An 18,264-nucleotide genomic window follows, 5' to 3' on the forward strand; every position below is an offset into this window, starting at 1 on the left:
GAAGGAGAGGAAGAGTGCTCTTAGGAGAGTGCCAGAAGGAATAAAGGAAAGGAGTAAGTAAAGAGATAAAATGGGGCAGCGGAAGCCTGAGAGGAGATGAGGCTTAGAATCTCCCAGGTTTGATGAAAGATACGAAATCTCAAGTTTAGGAGGCCTGAGTGGGGTTAGGTGATATCTGGACACAGCTCATAAAAATGCCAAAAATCAACAGAAAATCTTAAAGAGTTGCTGTTGTTCACTGGTTCAGTTATGTCCAACTCTTTGTGACCCCGTGGACTGCAGCACGCCAGGCTTCCCTGTCCTTCACCATCTGGAGCTTGCTCAAGCTCATGTCCATTGAGTCAGTGATGCCATCCAACCATCTCGTCCTCTGTTGTCCCCTTCTCCTCCCGCCTTCAATCTTTCCCAACATCAGCATCTTTTCTAATGAGTTGGCTCTTTGCATGCACTCTTCAGGTGCTCAAAGTATTGGAGCTTCAGCTTCAGCATCAGTCCTTCTAATGAATATTCAGGACTGGTTTCCTTTAGGATGGACTGGTTTGATCTTGCAGTCCAAGGGATTATTAAGAATCTTCTCCCCAACACCACAGCTCAAAAGCATCAATTCTTCAGTGCTCAGCTTTCTTTATGGTCCTACTCCCACATCCATACATGACTACTGGAAAAAACCATAGCTTCAACTAGACGGACCTTTGTCAGCAAACTAATGTCTCTGCTTTTTAATTCACTGTCTAGGTTTGCCATCGTTGACACTGACTGTAACCTTCTCAGAAACAATAAGAGAAGGAGGAAGACACTGGCTTCAAAGCACAGAGGGGAGCCACTGCCAACCTGTAGATTTTGTACCCAGCCACACCATCACTCATGAATGAGAGTGAAAGAGATGACCAGCTAAAAACTGAATGCTTACCACTCTCGGCCCTGTGCTGGAAGCACAGAGTAAGGAATGCAGCTTGGGAGAGAAAGGGATTTAAACTCCAAAGAAAAGAGATGCAAGATGGTAAGCAAAGGAACTGGTAAACATGTGAGTTTATATGGGCAACAAATGATTATATAAAATAGCCATAACAATTATGATAATTTGATAGGATATGAAAATAAGGTAGAAAAAATTACTGGACAAAATAATGTGTATGGTGGGAGGGTGATAATCAGAGTTAAAGTATTTGAAGGCTCTTGCCATATAAAAGCAGAATAGAAACATTGATTTAACTTTGGGCCTTATTAGGTCTGGACTCGTGTTAAAAATGTAAGAATAGCTGAAACAATAGACACTTACAAACCAGTAGAGGAAAACTTGAGAATAGAGGAAACTCCATCATTCCAAAAGAAGTTAGAAGTTAGCAAAGAAAAGAATCAGATAAAGTATGGTAAGGAAGCAAAAAGTAAGATGGAAAAAAGTTGAAATACATGTGCAATTATAATAATTCTAAACTCACTAAAATGATACCAGCAATAGCAGCAAAAATATACTTTGTCTAGACATTAACAAGATGGCTAGATTTGACAGTCATCTGATATGTAGATATTAGAAGGTCCTTGGTCACTGTAACATTTCTTTCTTTATCTAATACACATAGAGATGTAGATATTATATAGATATAATATGTACATGCATATAGGTGATTTGTATGCGTGTGTGCTTAGTCGCTTCAGTCCTGTCTGACTCTTTAGGACCCCCTGGACTGTAGCCCGCCAGGCTCCTCTGTCCATGGGATTCTCCAGGCAAGCATCCTGGAGTGGGTTGCCATTTCCTTCTCCAGGGCACATATAGGTAGGTATATAGTATAAATGGGCTTCCCTAGAGGCTCAGCAATAAAGAATCCGCCTGCAGTACAGGAGACTTGGGTTTGATCTGGGAATTGGGGCACTCCCCTGGAGCAGGAAACGGCAACCCACTCCAGTATTCTTCCTGGGAAAATCTCATGGTCGGGCCTGGCAGGCTGTAGGATGTACAGAGCCGAACATGACTGAGCATGCGTGCACAAGGAAGACAGTATACCTATATATATAATATAAAGTATATTTCATGAATATGTTATATATTCATATCTGTACCTATATCTGGGCTTCCCTTGTAGCTCAGCTGGTAGAGAATCTGCCTATAATGCAGAAGACCCCGGTTCGATTCCTGGGTCAGGAAGATCCCCTGGAGCAGGGATCGGCTACCCACTCTTGCATTCTTGGACTTCCCTGGTGCCTCAGATGGTAAAGAATCCACCTGCAATGTGGGAGACCTGGGTTCAGTCCCTGGGTTGGGAAGATCCTCTGGAGGAGGGCATAGCATCCCATTCCATATTCTTGCCTGAAGAATCCTATGAACAGAGGAGCCTGGTGGGCTACTCACGGGGTTGCAAAGAGTCAGACACGACTGAACGACGAAGCACAGCACAGCACATACCTATATCTGTCTGTATCTATCTAATCTATTTCAATTAACCAAGCACTAGATTCCGCCATTTTCTCATGTAGGAAATCAATGTGGCCCTAAGATATGGGTGTCCAGAAAGGCAAGTTAGCCCAGTATTAATCTGATTGAGCAATGGGGAGAGTGTGCTCAGTGCAGAAATTCAGGGTTCCAGGCAGTGATCAGGAACTCAGCATTTTGGGCTACAAGTTCCAAGGACCTCAAAGATAGAGAGATGAGGCAAGATCAAAGCAGTCAAGTTAATAAACAGTCAGACAAATAAGTACATGAGTGCCTATAGGAGACACAGGAGTTTCCCCTTCAGAAGAGCCCTGCGTAAGAAAAAACCTACATAACGCCCTGTATCTCACCAATCTGGAGACACTTTGAAATCTGTTCCCCCAGGTTTGTTTTTCTTCTCCATCACACCTCACACGGAACACAGAGAGTGATGTCCTGTCACTTTGATCTCTCTCTCTCTTCAAATGGCAGAAACCAACCAGGTGAGTTGTCATAACTTAGGTGAGGTTGGGATAAAAATACACCTTGGAGAGCTTGCTTCCTGATGACAGACTGAGAGTGGTTCTTTTTGATTTGAGTTATTTGGAGCTTAAATTCAGTGCCAACCCATACGAGTGTCTCCAAACACCAGGTTAGAAATGAGATTATATTAGGAGCATAAAGCCTTTTGTCTATCTTTTCATAGAATTTTCTTTGACTGATGGATGGGGTAATCTTGTCCAGTATCATGATTTAAAATTGTTGGTGAATGCAAACAGTTGAATTTTTAAATTCAGTATTCATTTCTGGGTTTACCTTTAAAAGCAGCTCAACTAGTGCAGAATTAAGCATCTTCATTAATGACTCCATCTGAGAATGTGGCTATTTCATGGATTCAATTTAAGTCATTTAGTTTTATGAGAAGCAAAGCACCCTTCCCTGCAATTTAATAATTGAAAAATCCTTAATCCTAAACCCCAAATCTTGGTCTTCCTTTGGAGTAAATTGTATGAGCTAGTTCTAGGGTGTGTCTCCCAAATTGCTCAAAGAAGAGTTGCAGCCAGCAGTGGAAGCATGCCATGGCCCCAACCGGCAGAACCTCCACGTGGCCCCTTAGCGGGTCACAGAGAGATGACGCTGGAGTGAGCATCTGCTGTGCTCCGGGTCCCCGTGATTGCTAGCGAAGTGGAGGGGATGTCTTTCTTTCACCTTTTGAGGTTTCTTTAGGTGGTAATGACCTTGAGCTCCTCACGGTTCATGGCTGTTCATGGCTGGCATCAGTTCTGATCCAGTGGGACCCTTCTCTGATTTTATAAGTGTTCTGAAAAGCATCCCCTGGTTTTCAGGGTATCCCTGCAGTACTGTTGCTTGTTTCGGATTTTTCTCAAAGCAGCTGCGCTGTGTGCTTAGTCGTTCAGTCGTGTCTGACTCTTTGCGACCCCATGGACTGTAGCCCTCCAGGCTCCTCTGTCCATGGGATTCTCCAGGCAAGAATATGGAAGTGGGTTGCCATGCCCTCCTCCAGGGGATCTTTGCAACCCAGGGATCGAACCCAGGTCTCCCACATTGCAGGCGGATTCTTCACTGTCTGAACCACCAAGGAGGCCCATCAAAGGAGCTATTTTAGTTTTATTTATGGCCTCCCTTCACCCAAGACCAAAGAGAGAGTCCATGAGATTGATTTTAAAATAGACTCGAATAACTTAAAATCATTTCTTCCTGCAATAAGAAACCTTTTACTCTTTGTCTTTTTTTTTTTTTTTTTTTAAACTAGAGTCTATTGCTTTGTTCATTGTTACCTTAGAACACATGATTTTCCTAGAGACCTTCAGTCTCCTCTAAGGGTTATCTTACTCAGCATTTCACTATACATGTTCAATCGCTTCTGAATCCCCAGTTTAGATTCAAGTGAAGACTTCAAAACAGTAGTAAAAAATATTGATGTGTGCCCAGTGTACTCTGGGAACTCGTCATTTCATGTAATCCTCACACAGCTTGTTTTGTAGGAGAACATCACATAAAGCTCAGATTCAAGTTCAGATCCAGGGCACCTGGAAGCCCAGGCATGATCTCTCTGCTTTGCAGACGGTCTCTCCGTCCTGCATTAGGTTCTCAAAAGACTGGGACGCCGGGGGACATTAAGACCTTATCTTTCATGTTTGCTGAAAATATGCTGTGCGTTGGATATGTACACTTTGACTCATGAAGCTCTTCCAGAAGGTTGGGATCCTGTTTAACTCTTGGGGACACTGGAACACTGAGAAGGAACACGACGGGGTTCGGAGTTGAGGCGTCGAGTTCCCAGGCTGATACCTTCCTGTGAGAACCATGCTAAAGACTCAGGGTTCAGGAAGACCTCCCGTGTGCCCTTTGTCCTTATCTAGCTCTGTGCTGCCCCTCCACAGCCCTGAAGGTGAGGTAAACGTGGCAACTCCATGGACCTTTCCTCCAGGCACGGAGGCCAGGCATGAGGCTGGTCAGTGAAACCTGGCCTCGCTGGGGACAGGCTGCACTGTTTCATATATTTATATAAATAGCAGATAGATAACATGTATATATACATATATAACATGTACATGCACATACATACATATACATATATATAATGCATATGCACAAATATATGTATATATGCATGTTGTATAAATACATATTATTTATATGTGTATATATATGTATGTGTGTGTGTATATATATATACATATATATATATAAACTTTTTATTCTGGAAATTTTCAATGTGCATAAAGATAGAAAGGCTACTTTGATAGACTCCTACATATCCATCACCTAGTCTTAACAGTCAGCATCTGCTGTTCTGATTTTGTCTATCCCCTTGCCATCCCTTTAAAACTGTTTATTTGTTTTTAATTTGTTCTCATTTATTTCTTGACAAATCATTTCACTTAGACTTATTTCAGTAAGCTGGTCTAACTTTACTTTTTCTAACATAACCACAGTATTATTATTAGATACCCCCCCAACCTCACAATTCCGCCACATCATCGGTTTGTGTTCAGTTTTTCTTGATTGTCTCAAATATGCCGTTTTTTATTGTTGTTTTTGTTCATTTCAGAGTCTAAACAAGATTCTGTGGAGATTGCATATGGTTAATATGCTCTTACATCTTTTTTGTTGTGTAATTATTTCTCTCCTTTGTTTGGTGTGTTTATTATAGAAATTGAGAATTGAGTCTTTTGTCTTGAAGAATTGCTACATTTGACTGATTATATCTTTTTGTTGTCATTTAATATGTTCCTCCATCCCCTATAAATCAGTAGTTAGAGATAGATTCTTGATTAGATTGAGTCATGGGGTTGGGTGGGGAGTAGGGTAGGAATAATGTATTTATCCCCTTGTCCTTAATATTAAGATTGATTGATGGTTCGGTGTTGTGACTGGCTGAAAATAGTCCCATAAAACAGCAGCCCCCAACGTTTTTGGTACCGGGGACCAGTTTCATGAGAGACACTTTTTCTGCTGGGATGGGCGGGTTGGGGAGAGGTTCAGGCGGCAATGAGAGCACTGGGGGGACGGGAGCAGTGGGTGAAGCTCTGCTTGCTCCCCCAACGTTCGCCTCCTGCTGTGTGGCCCCGTTCCTAACAGCTAGGGTTACCAGAGCTGAATTAAAAAGCAAAACTACCGCCCTGTCCTAGCCCTGATGCCTCTGTTTGGTATCTTAAGGCCATATTTGGTCTTTTCCTTCTTGGTTTTGCCTTCCTTTTCTGAGGACTTCATCATCTTATGTCATTTGTGTCCAGTGAAATCTCCAATAAACTGTTATGTAGTGGTTGTGTCTAATCCACTTTTGCAGAGTTACTTCCCCACACACAGAGCAAGATTTAAAGATAATTGACATTTAGTAAAGTTTGGTTTGTTGCAAGATCATTACCTGGATAAAATTCTATTTTTTCTTCTACAAGTCCTTGCCCCTGCTAAAAGTCAAATCTTATTGGTTTCTCTTGGATAAATGAAGAAATTTCCATGCACTTTATCTTCATAAGGTATAGATAATTACTCATGTTGCTTCAATGTGTGCAGTAAAGGACTCTGGGTAAAAGATTCCAAATTTTACAAAGATACATGAAACTTAATCTGCATCTCAACTTTGACAAGTTTTTCTTTTTGAATATATCTGGTGATAATAAAGGTAAACAGGTGTTTGAAAACATACTGTCATGAAGTACCAACCTGGCAGAAAACCTGTAGCATTTATAATGAGAACACAATCCAATTGAATTTGTAATTAGCACTTTTGAAATGTGCTCATTATTATTGTTATTATTAGCCACAAAACTATGCAGCTTTGGCTCACACCCATTGGAATTTTAGGGTGTGAATCTAGCCAAAAGCAGTCAGTATAGAACCCAATAAAAGAAATATGTTGCAGATTTTATCGAAGTAATTTTAAGTTAAATATCCAAGCAGGAATATCAATTAGGTAGAAATTATTCACTGTATGTATCCACGACAGTGTTCACTTTTGAAGCTACAGATCTTTGCAAAAAATATCCTAATGATTTGAGAAAACTGAACACACTCATTAAATAAATTCTGCTTAATGTTATGTAGCAGCCTGGATGGGAGAGGAGTCTGGGGGAGAAAGAACACATGTATATGTATGGCTGAGTCCTTTTGCTGTCCCCCTGAAACTATCACAGCATTCTTAATCAGCTATCAGTTCAGTTCAGTTCAGTTGCTCAGTTATGTCCAGCTCTTTGCGACCCCATGAATCGCAGCACGCCAGGCCTCCCTGTCCATCACCAACTCCCAGAGTTCACCCAAACTCATGTCCATGGGGTCGGTGATGCCATCCAACTATCTCATCCTCTGTCATCCCCTTCTCCTCCTGTTCTCAATCTTTCCCAGCATCAGGGTCTTTTCAAATGAGTCAGCTCTTCGCATATAAAATTAAAAGTGTAAAATGAACAAATAATACATTCATATGAATGCTAATGGATTGAGAAGTAATCCTGAAAAAAGAATAGACATAATTGAAGAGACATATCCAATGGAGCAGAAAGATTTCCAGAATTCAAAGACCTGTCTTCACTGAGCTTCTGGAGAAAGCTACCCCAAAACACTTCCCAGAACATAAAAGGATTCTCTGACTGACTCATGCCAGGTGATTCAAGTAGGAAGAGTGACTGGATACCCAACAAGTTTGCAGTTTACTCTATTAACAGACATGGATTGACCAACCATAGTATACCGTGTTAGGTACTATTGAAGAAATATAGAAGATCTGGTAAACTGGATACATATAAATAGGAGGGGATTCTGGGGACAATCTTCAGTAAGTCAAAGCAATAATTGTGAGCCTAATACCAAAACTAAGGGAGATATAGAAAAAAAGCAATCGGGTAAGGGCCAGGCATACCAGGAAGAAAAGATTTCTGGAGAAGAGTCATTTTGATTTAGACTCTAAATGATGCCTTGGCCTGATTGGTGGGAAAGTTGAAGACACCCTTTCAGTAAGAGAAATGACATGAGTTAAGGTATGGACTTAGTGTTGTTTGAGGCTTGTGGAGGGAAGGCCACCGTATTGTTTTCTGTAGTATAGAAGAACTTAGCTTGGTACTATGCTGGGATACTCAAAAAATAAGAATAAGTTACTCAAAAGAACAGAGACTCAATAAATAAGAACAAGAACTGTTGTTCAGTGGCTAAGTCGTGTCTGACTCTTTGTGACCCCATGGACTGCAGCATGCCAGGTTTCCCACTCCCCCATCATCTCCTGGAGTCTGCTCAGATTCATGTCCATTGAGCTGATGATGCTATACAACCATCTCATCCTCTGCCACCCGCTTCTCCTTTTGCCTTCAATCTTTCCCAGCATCAGGGTCTCTTCCAGTGACTTGGCTCTCCTCATCAGGTGGTCAGAGAACAGATACTCAAAAAAAGTATTTAAAGGTGCTCAATGAATATTTGAGACATCCATGACTTTTGCTTTTCTGTTTTCCCAGGAAGGTATATAAATAACACACTAAGGGACTCTAACTTAACACTTACCAGTGATGTAGTCCAATGCTACACAGGGACGTGCCCTTTTGATTTCTGTCTTCCATGAATCTATTGCCAGTCCAACTCTGCTCACTTGTATGACCTGTGTGACTGTGTGTCATTGATTGAATGATCCTTGGTTTGGGAAACATGGACAGACTGCGTATTGAATTTATCTGTATTACCACAATCCTATATTTTGAGACCACGGTGACATTTTCAAAGAAAACACAATAAGCACTTATGAAGTCTGCCTTGCCTTTCATGTGACCTCTTGTCTCAATCTCAAGGATAGGTTGATGGCCATCATGTTTCTATAGTCTTATCCTACCCCTTACCGCAACCCTCCAGATTTTTTTCCAGTGGAGAATTATTGAACTCCTTTTGTTTGCCACATGAAAGTGAAAGCGTCTATCGCTCAGTTGTATTTGACTTTTTGCAACCCCAAGAACTGCAGCCAGCCAGGCTCCTCTGTCCATGGAATTCCCCAGGCAAGAATCCTGGAGTGGGTTGCCATTCCCTTCTCCAGGGCATCTTCCTGACCCAGGGGTCAGACCCAGGTCTCCTGCCTTGCAGGCAGATTCTTTACCATCTGAGCCACCACGGTGACTGCATGGTATGCATATGATATTGCCATATGCCTCCCTAGCAAAAGAGAAAACTGCGGACATCTCAAGGCTATCAGTTTTAAGAGATGAGTCAGTGGAGCAAATAGACAGTTCCAGAGAGTGTGAGGATTTCTGTGAATGGCTGTCTAGAGCAGCCCCTTCCCCAGAGATTGTGATTTCACAGGTCTGCTCACCCCGGGTGGAGAATCACTTGGGTTCTCAAGTATTTTTGTCTTCAGACCAGCGGCATCAGCATCTCCTGGTAATTCATTAGGGATGCAAATTTTCAGGCCTCCTGAATCAGAAAGGCTGGTGAAGCAGAGGACAGGCAGTGGTATGTTTTAGGAGGCCTTGCAGGTGACTCTGATGTACACGCAGATGGAGAACTAGTGAGCTAAAGAAGTGCAGATTGGGCCTCTGTCCAGGCACCCTCTCTGACCCTGTTTCCCCCACCAAACCTCTATGTTATTCTTTGCAGCTCCATTAATCTCTTCTGAACTTACTCTGTTAATCAACTTCTTTTTCTTCTTCTTATTTTTTTTCCCATACCCTGTATGTTCAGGGCCAGGAGGAGGCCAAACTCATTCAAGCCCAGTTCAACAGGTATTCATGTGGGAATCAGTTTCATCACAGGAATTATATAGGATATTTAAGAGTATATGGAGTAGATCCTGGAAACTTTGAGGAGTCGGGAGTCTTAAACTAGAGCCTGGTAACAGACAACAGGCTGCTCGTCTATGTGCTTCAGGAGATGAGGGGAGTGATGGGATTTCTATGGGGACCATGGGCAGAGCAACCCTGGGAAGCTTCATGGAGCAGGGCAAACTTAAACTGAGTCTTGACATGTGAATAGAATTTGGACCGTTGGGAGGACAGAGCAGATATTAAGAGCAAAGAAGCTCTTTATGAGTACCAATGCAGACATGAGCCCACTGGGAGGATCAGACACGGAACAGAGAGGCATACTGACCCTCTCCATTAAGCACTGTGAAATGTCTGGTATCTCACTAACATCCCACAATACAAGTCAAAAAGGCAAATTTTCATTTTCTTTATTGCAAATCCCTGTTCCGGCAAATTAGCCTTGGATGGTTAGCTGAGCTGGCGTGTAAGAGGCAGCTGTGACAGCAGAAATAGAAGCGGTCAGGGACTTCCCTAGTGGTCCAGTGGTTAAGACTTCACCTTCCACTGCAGGGAGTTCGAGTTCAATCCCTGGTCAGGGAGCTAAAATCCCACATGCCTCACCGCTGAAAAACCAAAACCTAAAACTGAAGCAATACTAACAAATTCAATAAGAACTTTAAGATTGGTCTACATTAAAAAGCATTTAAAAAAATAGGAGAGGTCAGCAATCAAGCTGAAGCTGGCTTAGAACCATTTCCTAGATGTGAGACTCAGCCTCTCTGAGCTTTAGTCTCCTTTTCTATACAGTAGGGATAATGCATTCTCCCCAAGCTATTTCAAACATTTAAGTAAACTCACAAGTGTGAGATAACAAGCACTGCACTAGGATAGCCCCAGGTGGTTCCATGTATGTTGTGGTCCCTCTTGTCCTCCATTGACCTAATGGGATCAATCATTGGACTGGATAAGAAGAGACGCAGCAGTGGTTAAGAGTGAAAACTGTGATGCTGGAAAGATTAAGGGCAAGAGGAGAACGGGGCGTCAGATGCTTGGATGGCCTCACCTACTCAATGGACCTGAGTTTTAGCAAACTCCGGGAGATGGCGAAGGACAAGGAAGCTTGGAGTGCTGCAGTCCATGGGGTGGCAAACAGCTGGACATGACTCAGTGACTGAACAATAGCATTAAATCTCAGACTTTCCACTAAAGGACTGTTATCTTGACCACATAATGTAACTTCACAAAACGCCAGATCTGTCTTTGTCATAATCTGGAATAATGATGTTACATACCTTCTGGGATGATCAGGATGATTTAACAAGTAAAATGGCCAGCACGGTGCCTGGAGCATAGGAAGACCTAGTGACGGTTGGCAATTATCAAGGAGGGAAGGCTATCCGTTCATGCAGCAGGGCGTCAGTGCAGACTAATGGTCCCCCAGGGGTTGTGTGCCTCTCTAGAAAGAAGTGATGTTGGTCAGCAAGCAGGTCACCTTGCTATCCTTTGCTTTCTTGACCAGTTCCAAAGACCCCAGTGATCATACCTCCCATTAGTGGCTCTGCTGTCATTTTTCAGAAGAGCAATCAACGATTGAATTAATTTAAGATATGCTGTTCATGATACATAATGGCTGCCCCAGGAATATCTTTTTCAGTGAAATGAATACTTGCAGAGAGTCCAGACCTATCCCCAATAATACTCAGGTACATGAAAAATGAACAGAAATCGAAATACAAATGTTCTCATCTCCAGGGTCCTCACTCTCTCCATCTGCACCCAAACCCCCCTACATCTCCCATCCCTGTTTCCATCAGATCCGAATGGAAAAATCCAATCCAGGCTAACATTTTACAGCTGATTTACAAATCCCTTAAAAGTGCCAGATTTAGCTCTGCTGTTGTTCCTTGTACACCATAAAAATAAATGCATTGAGAAGCCTTTGGGGTCCTAGTTCTGCTGAAGCACTTCGTTTCCATGCTTTTCTTTTTTGCGCTTCTCATTTTACCTCTTATTACTTCTCATGAAGCTGCTACTCTGGGGACAACCACACACCCGCCCACTGGAAACCCCTGTTATTGATCATGTACTTACATGGTTGGCAGCCTTTTATGTAAGAGGAATAAATGATATAGTTGTTTCTACCCATTAAACTATACTGTTATCAAGGGATTGAGAAACTGCCCTGAACATAGCCATTCTTTTCGGAGGCTCTGTAATGTTTACATGTAATTGCCTAGTAATCTTGTATTTACTATGTGGTGGCAAAGTAGAGCTGGCGTCGTGTTTGCACGTTATAAAACATAAGGCTCTGGGGCAAGTTTAATTCTCTGTGGTTGTCCTCCTCCTCCTGGCCTTTTGCTTTTCCTGGGATGTTCCACCCCCAGGCATTTGGACATGCGGCTTCTAGAGCCTTCCCAAGTGCAATCGTCTTTTTCCACGTGAACGCATCCTTGGAGATCGGTCCCTTCCTACTTTGCATGACGTGGGGCTTCCCAGGCCCCGGCCACGTGGGGAGGAGAGCTGGGCTGTCGGAGGCACGCAGGACTCCGCATGACTAGTAGAGCTCTGAGAGCCAGGGCGACGTGCCTCGTGAGTGAACACCCCAGCCTGGAGGATGCTTAATTATAGTCAAGGGAGGCTATTCCTTCCTCAGCAGCAGCTGCCACTGCCCACGTGTGCACACACACGTGTACATCCACGTGCACACACACAAGCACACACCACCCTTACTTGAATTTTTTTGGAAGTTCATTTGTTCCTCCCATCCCTTCCCCTTAAGGACCCCTAGCCATGAGAACTGTAATCCCTAGCCTTTAAGTCATTGGTGGAGAAAGCCTTGATACTTTCAAAGACCAAATATACCCAAATGATTCAGATAAAATAATGGAGTGCTTGCTAAACATGAGGCAAGGAGCTGTTTCTTACTCAGGTATGTTAGATAGCTGAGAGTCTTACGTGTTTTTCTGTTTGTCTCTGAAGGTGCCAGGAATTTGTATGTGAGTTGTTGTTGTTGTTTTTTTAATGTGGATAATTTTTTAAATCTCTATTGCACAACATTGCTTCTATTCTGTGCCATGGTCTTTTGGCCACAAGTCATGTAGGACCTTAGTGCCCCCTGACCAGGGATTGAACCTGCCACCCCCTGCTTGGAAGGTGAAATCCCAACCACTGGGCCACCAGAGGAATCCCTACGTGTGTCATTTTAAATGTGCTTCTGTTCCTAACTTGCAGGAGGAGATTTCTAGACTGTTCACGCTTGTTATGATGGTGGTCATTTAAGATCCAAATGCTTGATTCTTTCCTTCTGTAGAACTTGACTTTTCCAGTCTACGAAGGAGGCAAGAAAGGGGATACTGCCTTGTTCTGTTCCTATGAACAAGGTTTACAAGCTGAACCCAGGGGATTTACTTTGATGTTAGGAGAAAGGAAGTTTAGATCTCATCGCGTGTTAGAACTTCCTAAAGGTGTTTTTCCTTGTCTGAGGTTCAAGGTGTTCTGCCTGGCTGGCTTTCCAGTCCCTGGGAGGCTGTCTGCGTCTGTCCACCCACACGATCATTATCCACATCTCTGCTCTCCTTCTTGCAGCCCTTCCTCCAAGTCATTGGAAAGCAACTTTGGAATTTGCTTCTTCCGTTTTTCAGGAGCTCCTTGGAGGAAGAGCACATGGTCATGGATCAGAATGCAGGCCTTGTAATCAGCTGCTTGGGTTGGAAACCTGGTTCTTTTTACAGCGTGCTTGTTGTAGGTCAGTCACTTATGGTCTCTGTCTTAGTTTTCCCTCTTGGAAATGAGGCTGCTGATAAGAACTCCTTCTGAGGGCTGATGCGTGAATAGCTGAATTAGCCTGGGTGAAAGCCTCAGGGCACTGCTTGCTCTTCCTGTTTCCTGAAACCCCTTTTGAGACCAAGTTGGACCCCATCTCTATTTTGGTGACTATCTCTATTCCCAAGCCTTGACTTCACTACACCAAAGCAGTCAGCTGGTTGATTGAATCATAATGATGACAAGCATAAAAACAGTGGACCCTCCCCCTTGGAAAGAGGGCGTGTGGGGTCAAGCTGAGCAGTTACTTGCTTGAATTTTTTCTGAGGATTCATTCTGTCCTACGAACACGGCTTGGGTTTTCTAGGTTGCCTTTCCTCGCTCCTCTGTTTTCCTTTTCTCTCCTTTATATAACCTCACCCCATAAGGCACTTTCACTGCAGTTTTCTGTTATTGTAGGACAGGCCACAGAACACATGCTTTCTCTCAGTTCCCCCTTTTGGCTTTCAAGAGAGTCTATGCATATTTTCTAGGGTCATTTACCCGCCTTGGCAGAGATCCCCATCGGACCCAGAAGAAAGGATCTGAGGAGGAGAGGGAGGACAGAAAATTCTACCTCGAGACCACTCCCAGGGCTCCTGTGGTGGTCCAGTGGTTAAGAGTCCAACTTACAGAGCAGGGGACAGTGGTTCAGTCCCTGGTCCGGGAAGACCCCAGATGTCGTGGAGCAATTGAGCCCGTGTGCCACGGCTATTGAGCCTGTGCTCTCAAGCCCATGGTCTACAAGAAGAAGAGCCGCCACTGGGAGAAGTCCTCGCACCAGGACTAGAGAGGAGCCCTGCTCTTCACAACTAGAGAAAGCCCACGTGTACCAAAGAAGACCCAGCAGAGTCAAAAATATCCATCACTCAAGAGCCTTCTTCCTCCTCCCCCTCCCCTCCCCCTCTCCCCCCACCCACTTCTCCTCCCAATTCTAACTGGCTTATTGTTTCCAGTGAAGACTAGGCCTGCCGAGTCCCCGGTAGGAAGGATGCTGCATTTAAAACCTTTAAGTCCTCCAAGATGAGGCTATTTTTCTGATCAGCTTCATTCCCCCCTTCTTTTTATGGAAAAAAAAAAGGAAAGCTCTTTTCTGATGCAGTGAAACGAAAAGAGAGGGAGGGTAGGTGTGGGAGTGTGGGGGGCACCACTGTTGTTGTCTCAGAGGGTTTCATACCAGGACTGGTAAATTCTCAAATTCGACGCTGTGTTATGACATAGATCAGCTGTTGTTTTGCCAGTCTCAGAGGAAACCTGGAGGAATCTCATTCCTTCCATTGTATTAAATTATTTGTCAACGTTGTCCTTTCCTTTCATCGAAGCATTTGGCCTGGGCTGCAGGAACAGCAAAAAAATTTCTTTGAAACCTTTGTTTCTTTGGATGCTTGGTTTACCTTTGGGTTCCACAACAGAATAACCTAATAAATAAGGGTGAATAGAATTGTTACTATAGCAATCCCCATAGTAACATCCAGATGCCAGGCAACTCATCCTTCCAGTCCTCTGGAGGCATTCGCCTAGTGCGACCCATGTTTCAGGTACAGCTTCCCAGGCTTCAGGTCTGATGGCTTGAGATTTTAGAATATTAAATTAAATCCATTTAATTTCCATCCTAGACAGTGAACAGACTCACGAAATACCAAGAATTCTTATCAACTTGTATCCTGTGCAGAAGTGAATTTTCTCTGAGCTTGACAGGATGTAGGAACTGCTTGCATTTCAGTTGCTTTTCCAGTTTTAGGTCTGCCCTTAAAAACAACAACAGTAATCCCAGTCAAGGCATGAATTGTTCTTTGTTGATTTCAATAGTCTTACATAACTTACATGGGGGCAGGATGAGGGGATGAAACAGCTTCAGAATGCAGCGTTGTGGGAACACACATGTTTTTAATCTCCTATTTTCCAGAAGATAGCCAGAAGGGATCCCCAAGAGGTCGCTTGGAGAAGCCTTTTGCCACCTGGTAGGGTTATAAATTGATTCGCTGATTAAGATGGCTGTTGTTAGGTTGAATGAATGACCGAGAGGTTATAGGAAAATTAAATGGGAGTCAAAACGGATTTTGAACATCATGTCATAACTTTATATAAGAGGTATTCATGCATACATGTAAATAGGTATACCACTGTGCATATTTAGCATAAATTTATAAACCAGCTGATGAATATCAAATAGTGGATCTGTGTATCCTGTTTCTTAGCTCATTGTGTCTTGAATATTAATACTGACACCCTAAAGGCAGAAACTGCAACTGGAAAACAGTTGTGTTACATTCAGAACCAGTGGGGCTGTGATGTGGTGTAAGCTAGAGAACTCTGGTCAGACTACTTCCCAAGGAGAAAGCTTCAACAGACCAAGAGAAGACGCAGAAGAATAAGAAAAAAGCCACCAACAGGCAGTTCATAAAAAGAGAAATAAGACTATTAAAAAACACAAGAAACATGTCCAGTCTCACTGCTAAGCAAGGAAGTACAAATAAAAATTAGCATACCAGAACGTGGAGTGGGGCTTCGACTTTTGCCATGGGATCAGCACCAGGCCCCCAGCCAAAAACAATAGGTGTTAACAAGGGAAAGAGCAGCCGGACCCCAGCTCCACAACAGCCTTATGTAAGCAGAGGGCGGGAAGGGGGCAGGAGGGAGCAGGAAGCAAAGATGGGAGTGATCATGCGGAGGTGGGGCGGCAGTGTTCCTCCTCAGAGGTTGCTCTATCTCTCCCTTGGGCAAGGAAGGAGGCTGCCCTGTCTCCCACGATTCTGCTCATCCTGGATTGCAGAAGAACTTCACAGAGATTCACCCATACAACTTGTAGATGCTAACAGGTAGACAGACTGGGGTTTACTTCCCAGCCTGGAACTCTCTGCTTTGAGAGCAGACAGACTTTCTGATCTGCTTCTGTGTCTACAGACGATCGCAAGATGAGGTGACTGAAGCAGCCTGAACTGCCCCAACTGGTATCCCCAAGGATGCTCAAGTTTCTAGTGGGTGACTTGCACCGGAGACGGTAGCTAGTGTCGATTTGATCAAGAAGTTTGCCTAATGGGTGAGGTCATCCAGTGGCAGGAACTGAGAAGAGAGAGCCGGATCTCCCGCAGAAAGAAGTGTGAGGAGGGGCTTCTGCAAGGTCTTCCAGAGAATCTAATACATCCAGAAAGACTTGGGAGGAGCCAGCCACCCCTGGATGCCCGCCACATAGAGATGTCAACGTCGAGCTAGAGAATTAGTTGTGTGCCAAGAAAGAATATTGCCATTGCCTCCATGTGAGTAAGAAGATACTGGTCCTTTCCCTTCATACTCTTCTTTTCTAATAAAACATTTCATAGATGTAGCTAGGCGGACTCTCCATTGATATTGTTTACCTGGTGAGTTACCGTAAGTTTAAATGCCTGAGGGCACCGTGAAGAGAGACACACTTGCTGATGTGACCGTACACTGGTTTGTCTTTTCCTGAAGGGCATTTTGTCAATTATGCATTGAAAAGGCTTTAAAACTGGGCAGGCTGTGTGACCTACTGATTCTACTTGTAGGAATTTACACTAAGGACATAATCAGAGATGTGCACAAGTATACAAACAAAACATATTTACTGTGACATGGTCTACAAAAATAAAAATGAGAAAAATTGGATTTCGAGTTGAAAATAGCTAACTAAATGATGGCACATCCATATAATAAAATATGTGCAACCATTAAAATGGGCCTTTAAGACCGCTTAATGATATTGCAAGTGCTCATAATATAATGTTTAGTAAAAAAAAAACAAAAAACAAAAAACCAAACAGCATAACATCTGCCATTACATAAAACATAAGAGGGAAGAGCAAAAAATATCTCTAGTAGCGGAAGACGTGAGCATATAACTGGAAAGTCCAAGAGACTCAACAGCAAAAGCGCCACAGGAAATAAGAGGATTCAGTAAAGTAGCAGATAGGGAAGAAATCAACATAGACAGTCTTCACACATGCAAACTAAAAGTAGTTAGAAGATACATGATAAATATATTTAAGATAGTAATAATGATCAACTTAGATACATTAAAAAAACAAAAATTGTGCAAAAACTACATAAAGAAAACTAAAAATACCTCTAAAGTATAAAGAGGAGATTTGAAGAAGTGGAAAGACATATCAGTTTCTTGGATAGACAGGAGTCAATTCTCTCTTAGTTAACTTATAAATTTAATTGAAAATTAAACAATTAATGTAATTTTCAAAATATCATTTAGGAGGAAAAATAGACTGGAGTAGTCAGGACATCCTTGTTAAAGAAGAGAAATGAGAATAAAGTCTGGCTTGTCTAGATACAAAAATATGTTCTGAAGTCTCTATAATTAAAGATTTGTATAGGCACATGAATGGATCAATGACTAGAAAAATCCAGACATAGACCTAATTGCATATGGAAATTTAATACATAATAAAGATGGCATTTCAAATTGGTGGCAAAAGATGGACTTATAAATTATAAGTGGTGTTGGGATAAGTGGATAGCCATATGGAAAAAGATAAAATTGGATCCATTTCTCACATTGTACACCAGGATAAATTCCAAAGGCTCAGAGATCTAAATGTGAAATGAATGAAGCTATACATATTCGAAGAGAAGGGTATTTTCCTCCAATAACTGGGATGAAGGAAAGTGTCTCAACTATTTAAACAAGTCCAGAAACATTAAGTAAAAATATAGCTAAATTTTATGGTATTAAAAAAATAAAAACTTTTTCAAGTTAAAAAAAAACAAACCTCTAAGCAATGTAAAAATAATGACACATGGGAAGAAATTTGCAACTTTTATCACAAAGGGTTAACATGTCAAATATATAAA

The 18,264-nt window shown here is 42.6% G+C and overlaps 1 long non-coding RNA gene across 1 annotated transcript in view; it reads left to right on the plus strand.

The window, feature by feature from the left end:
* Positions 1-825: 825 nt before the first annotated feature.
* The window catches only part of LOC136166334 (uncharacterized), a 58,954-nt gene continuing 41,515 nt past the window's right edge, over positions 826-18,264 (plus strand). Inside the window, exons 1-2 of the long non-coding RNA XR_010662879.1 lie at positions 826-1,000; positions 2,813-2,910. This is a non-coding gene — a long non-coding RNA (uncharacterized lncRNA). The remainder of the gene's footprint in view (positions 1,001-2,812; positions 2,911-18,264) is intronic.

Source organism: Muntiacus reevesi, chromosome 4, assembly GCF_963930625.1.
Source record: "Muntiacus reevesi chromosome 4, mMunRee1.1, whole genome shotgun sequence".
Lineage (NCBI taxonomy): Eukaryota > Metazoa > Chordata > Mammalia > Artiodactyla > Cervidae > Muntiacus > Muntiacus reevesi.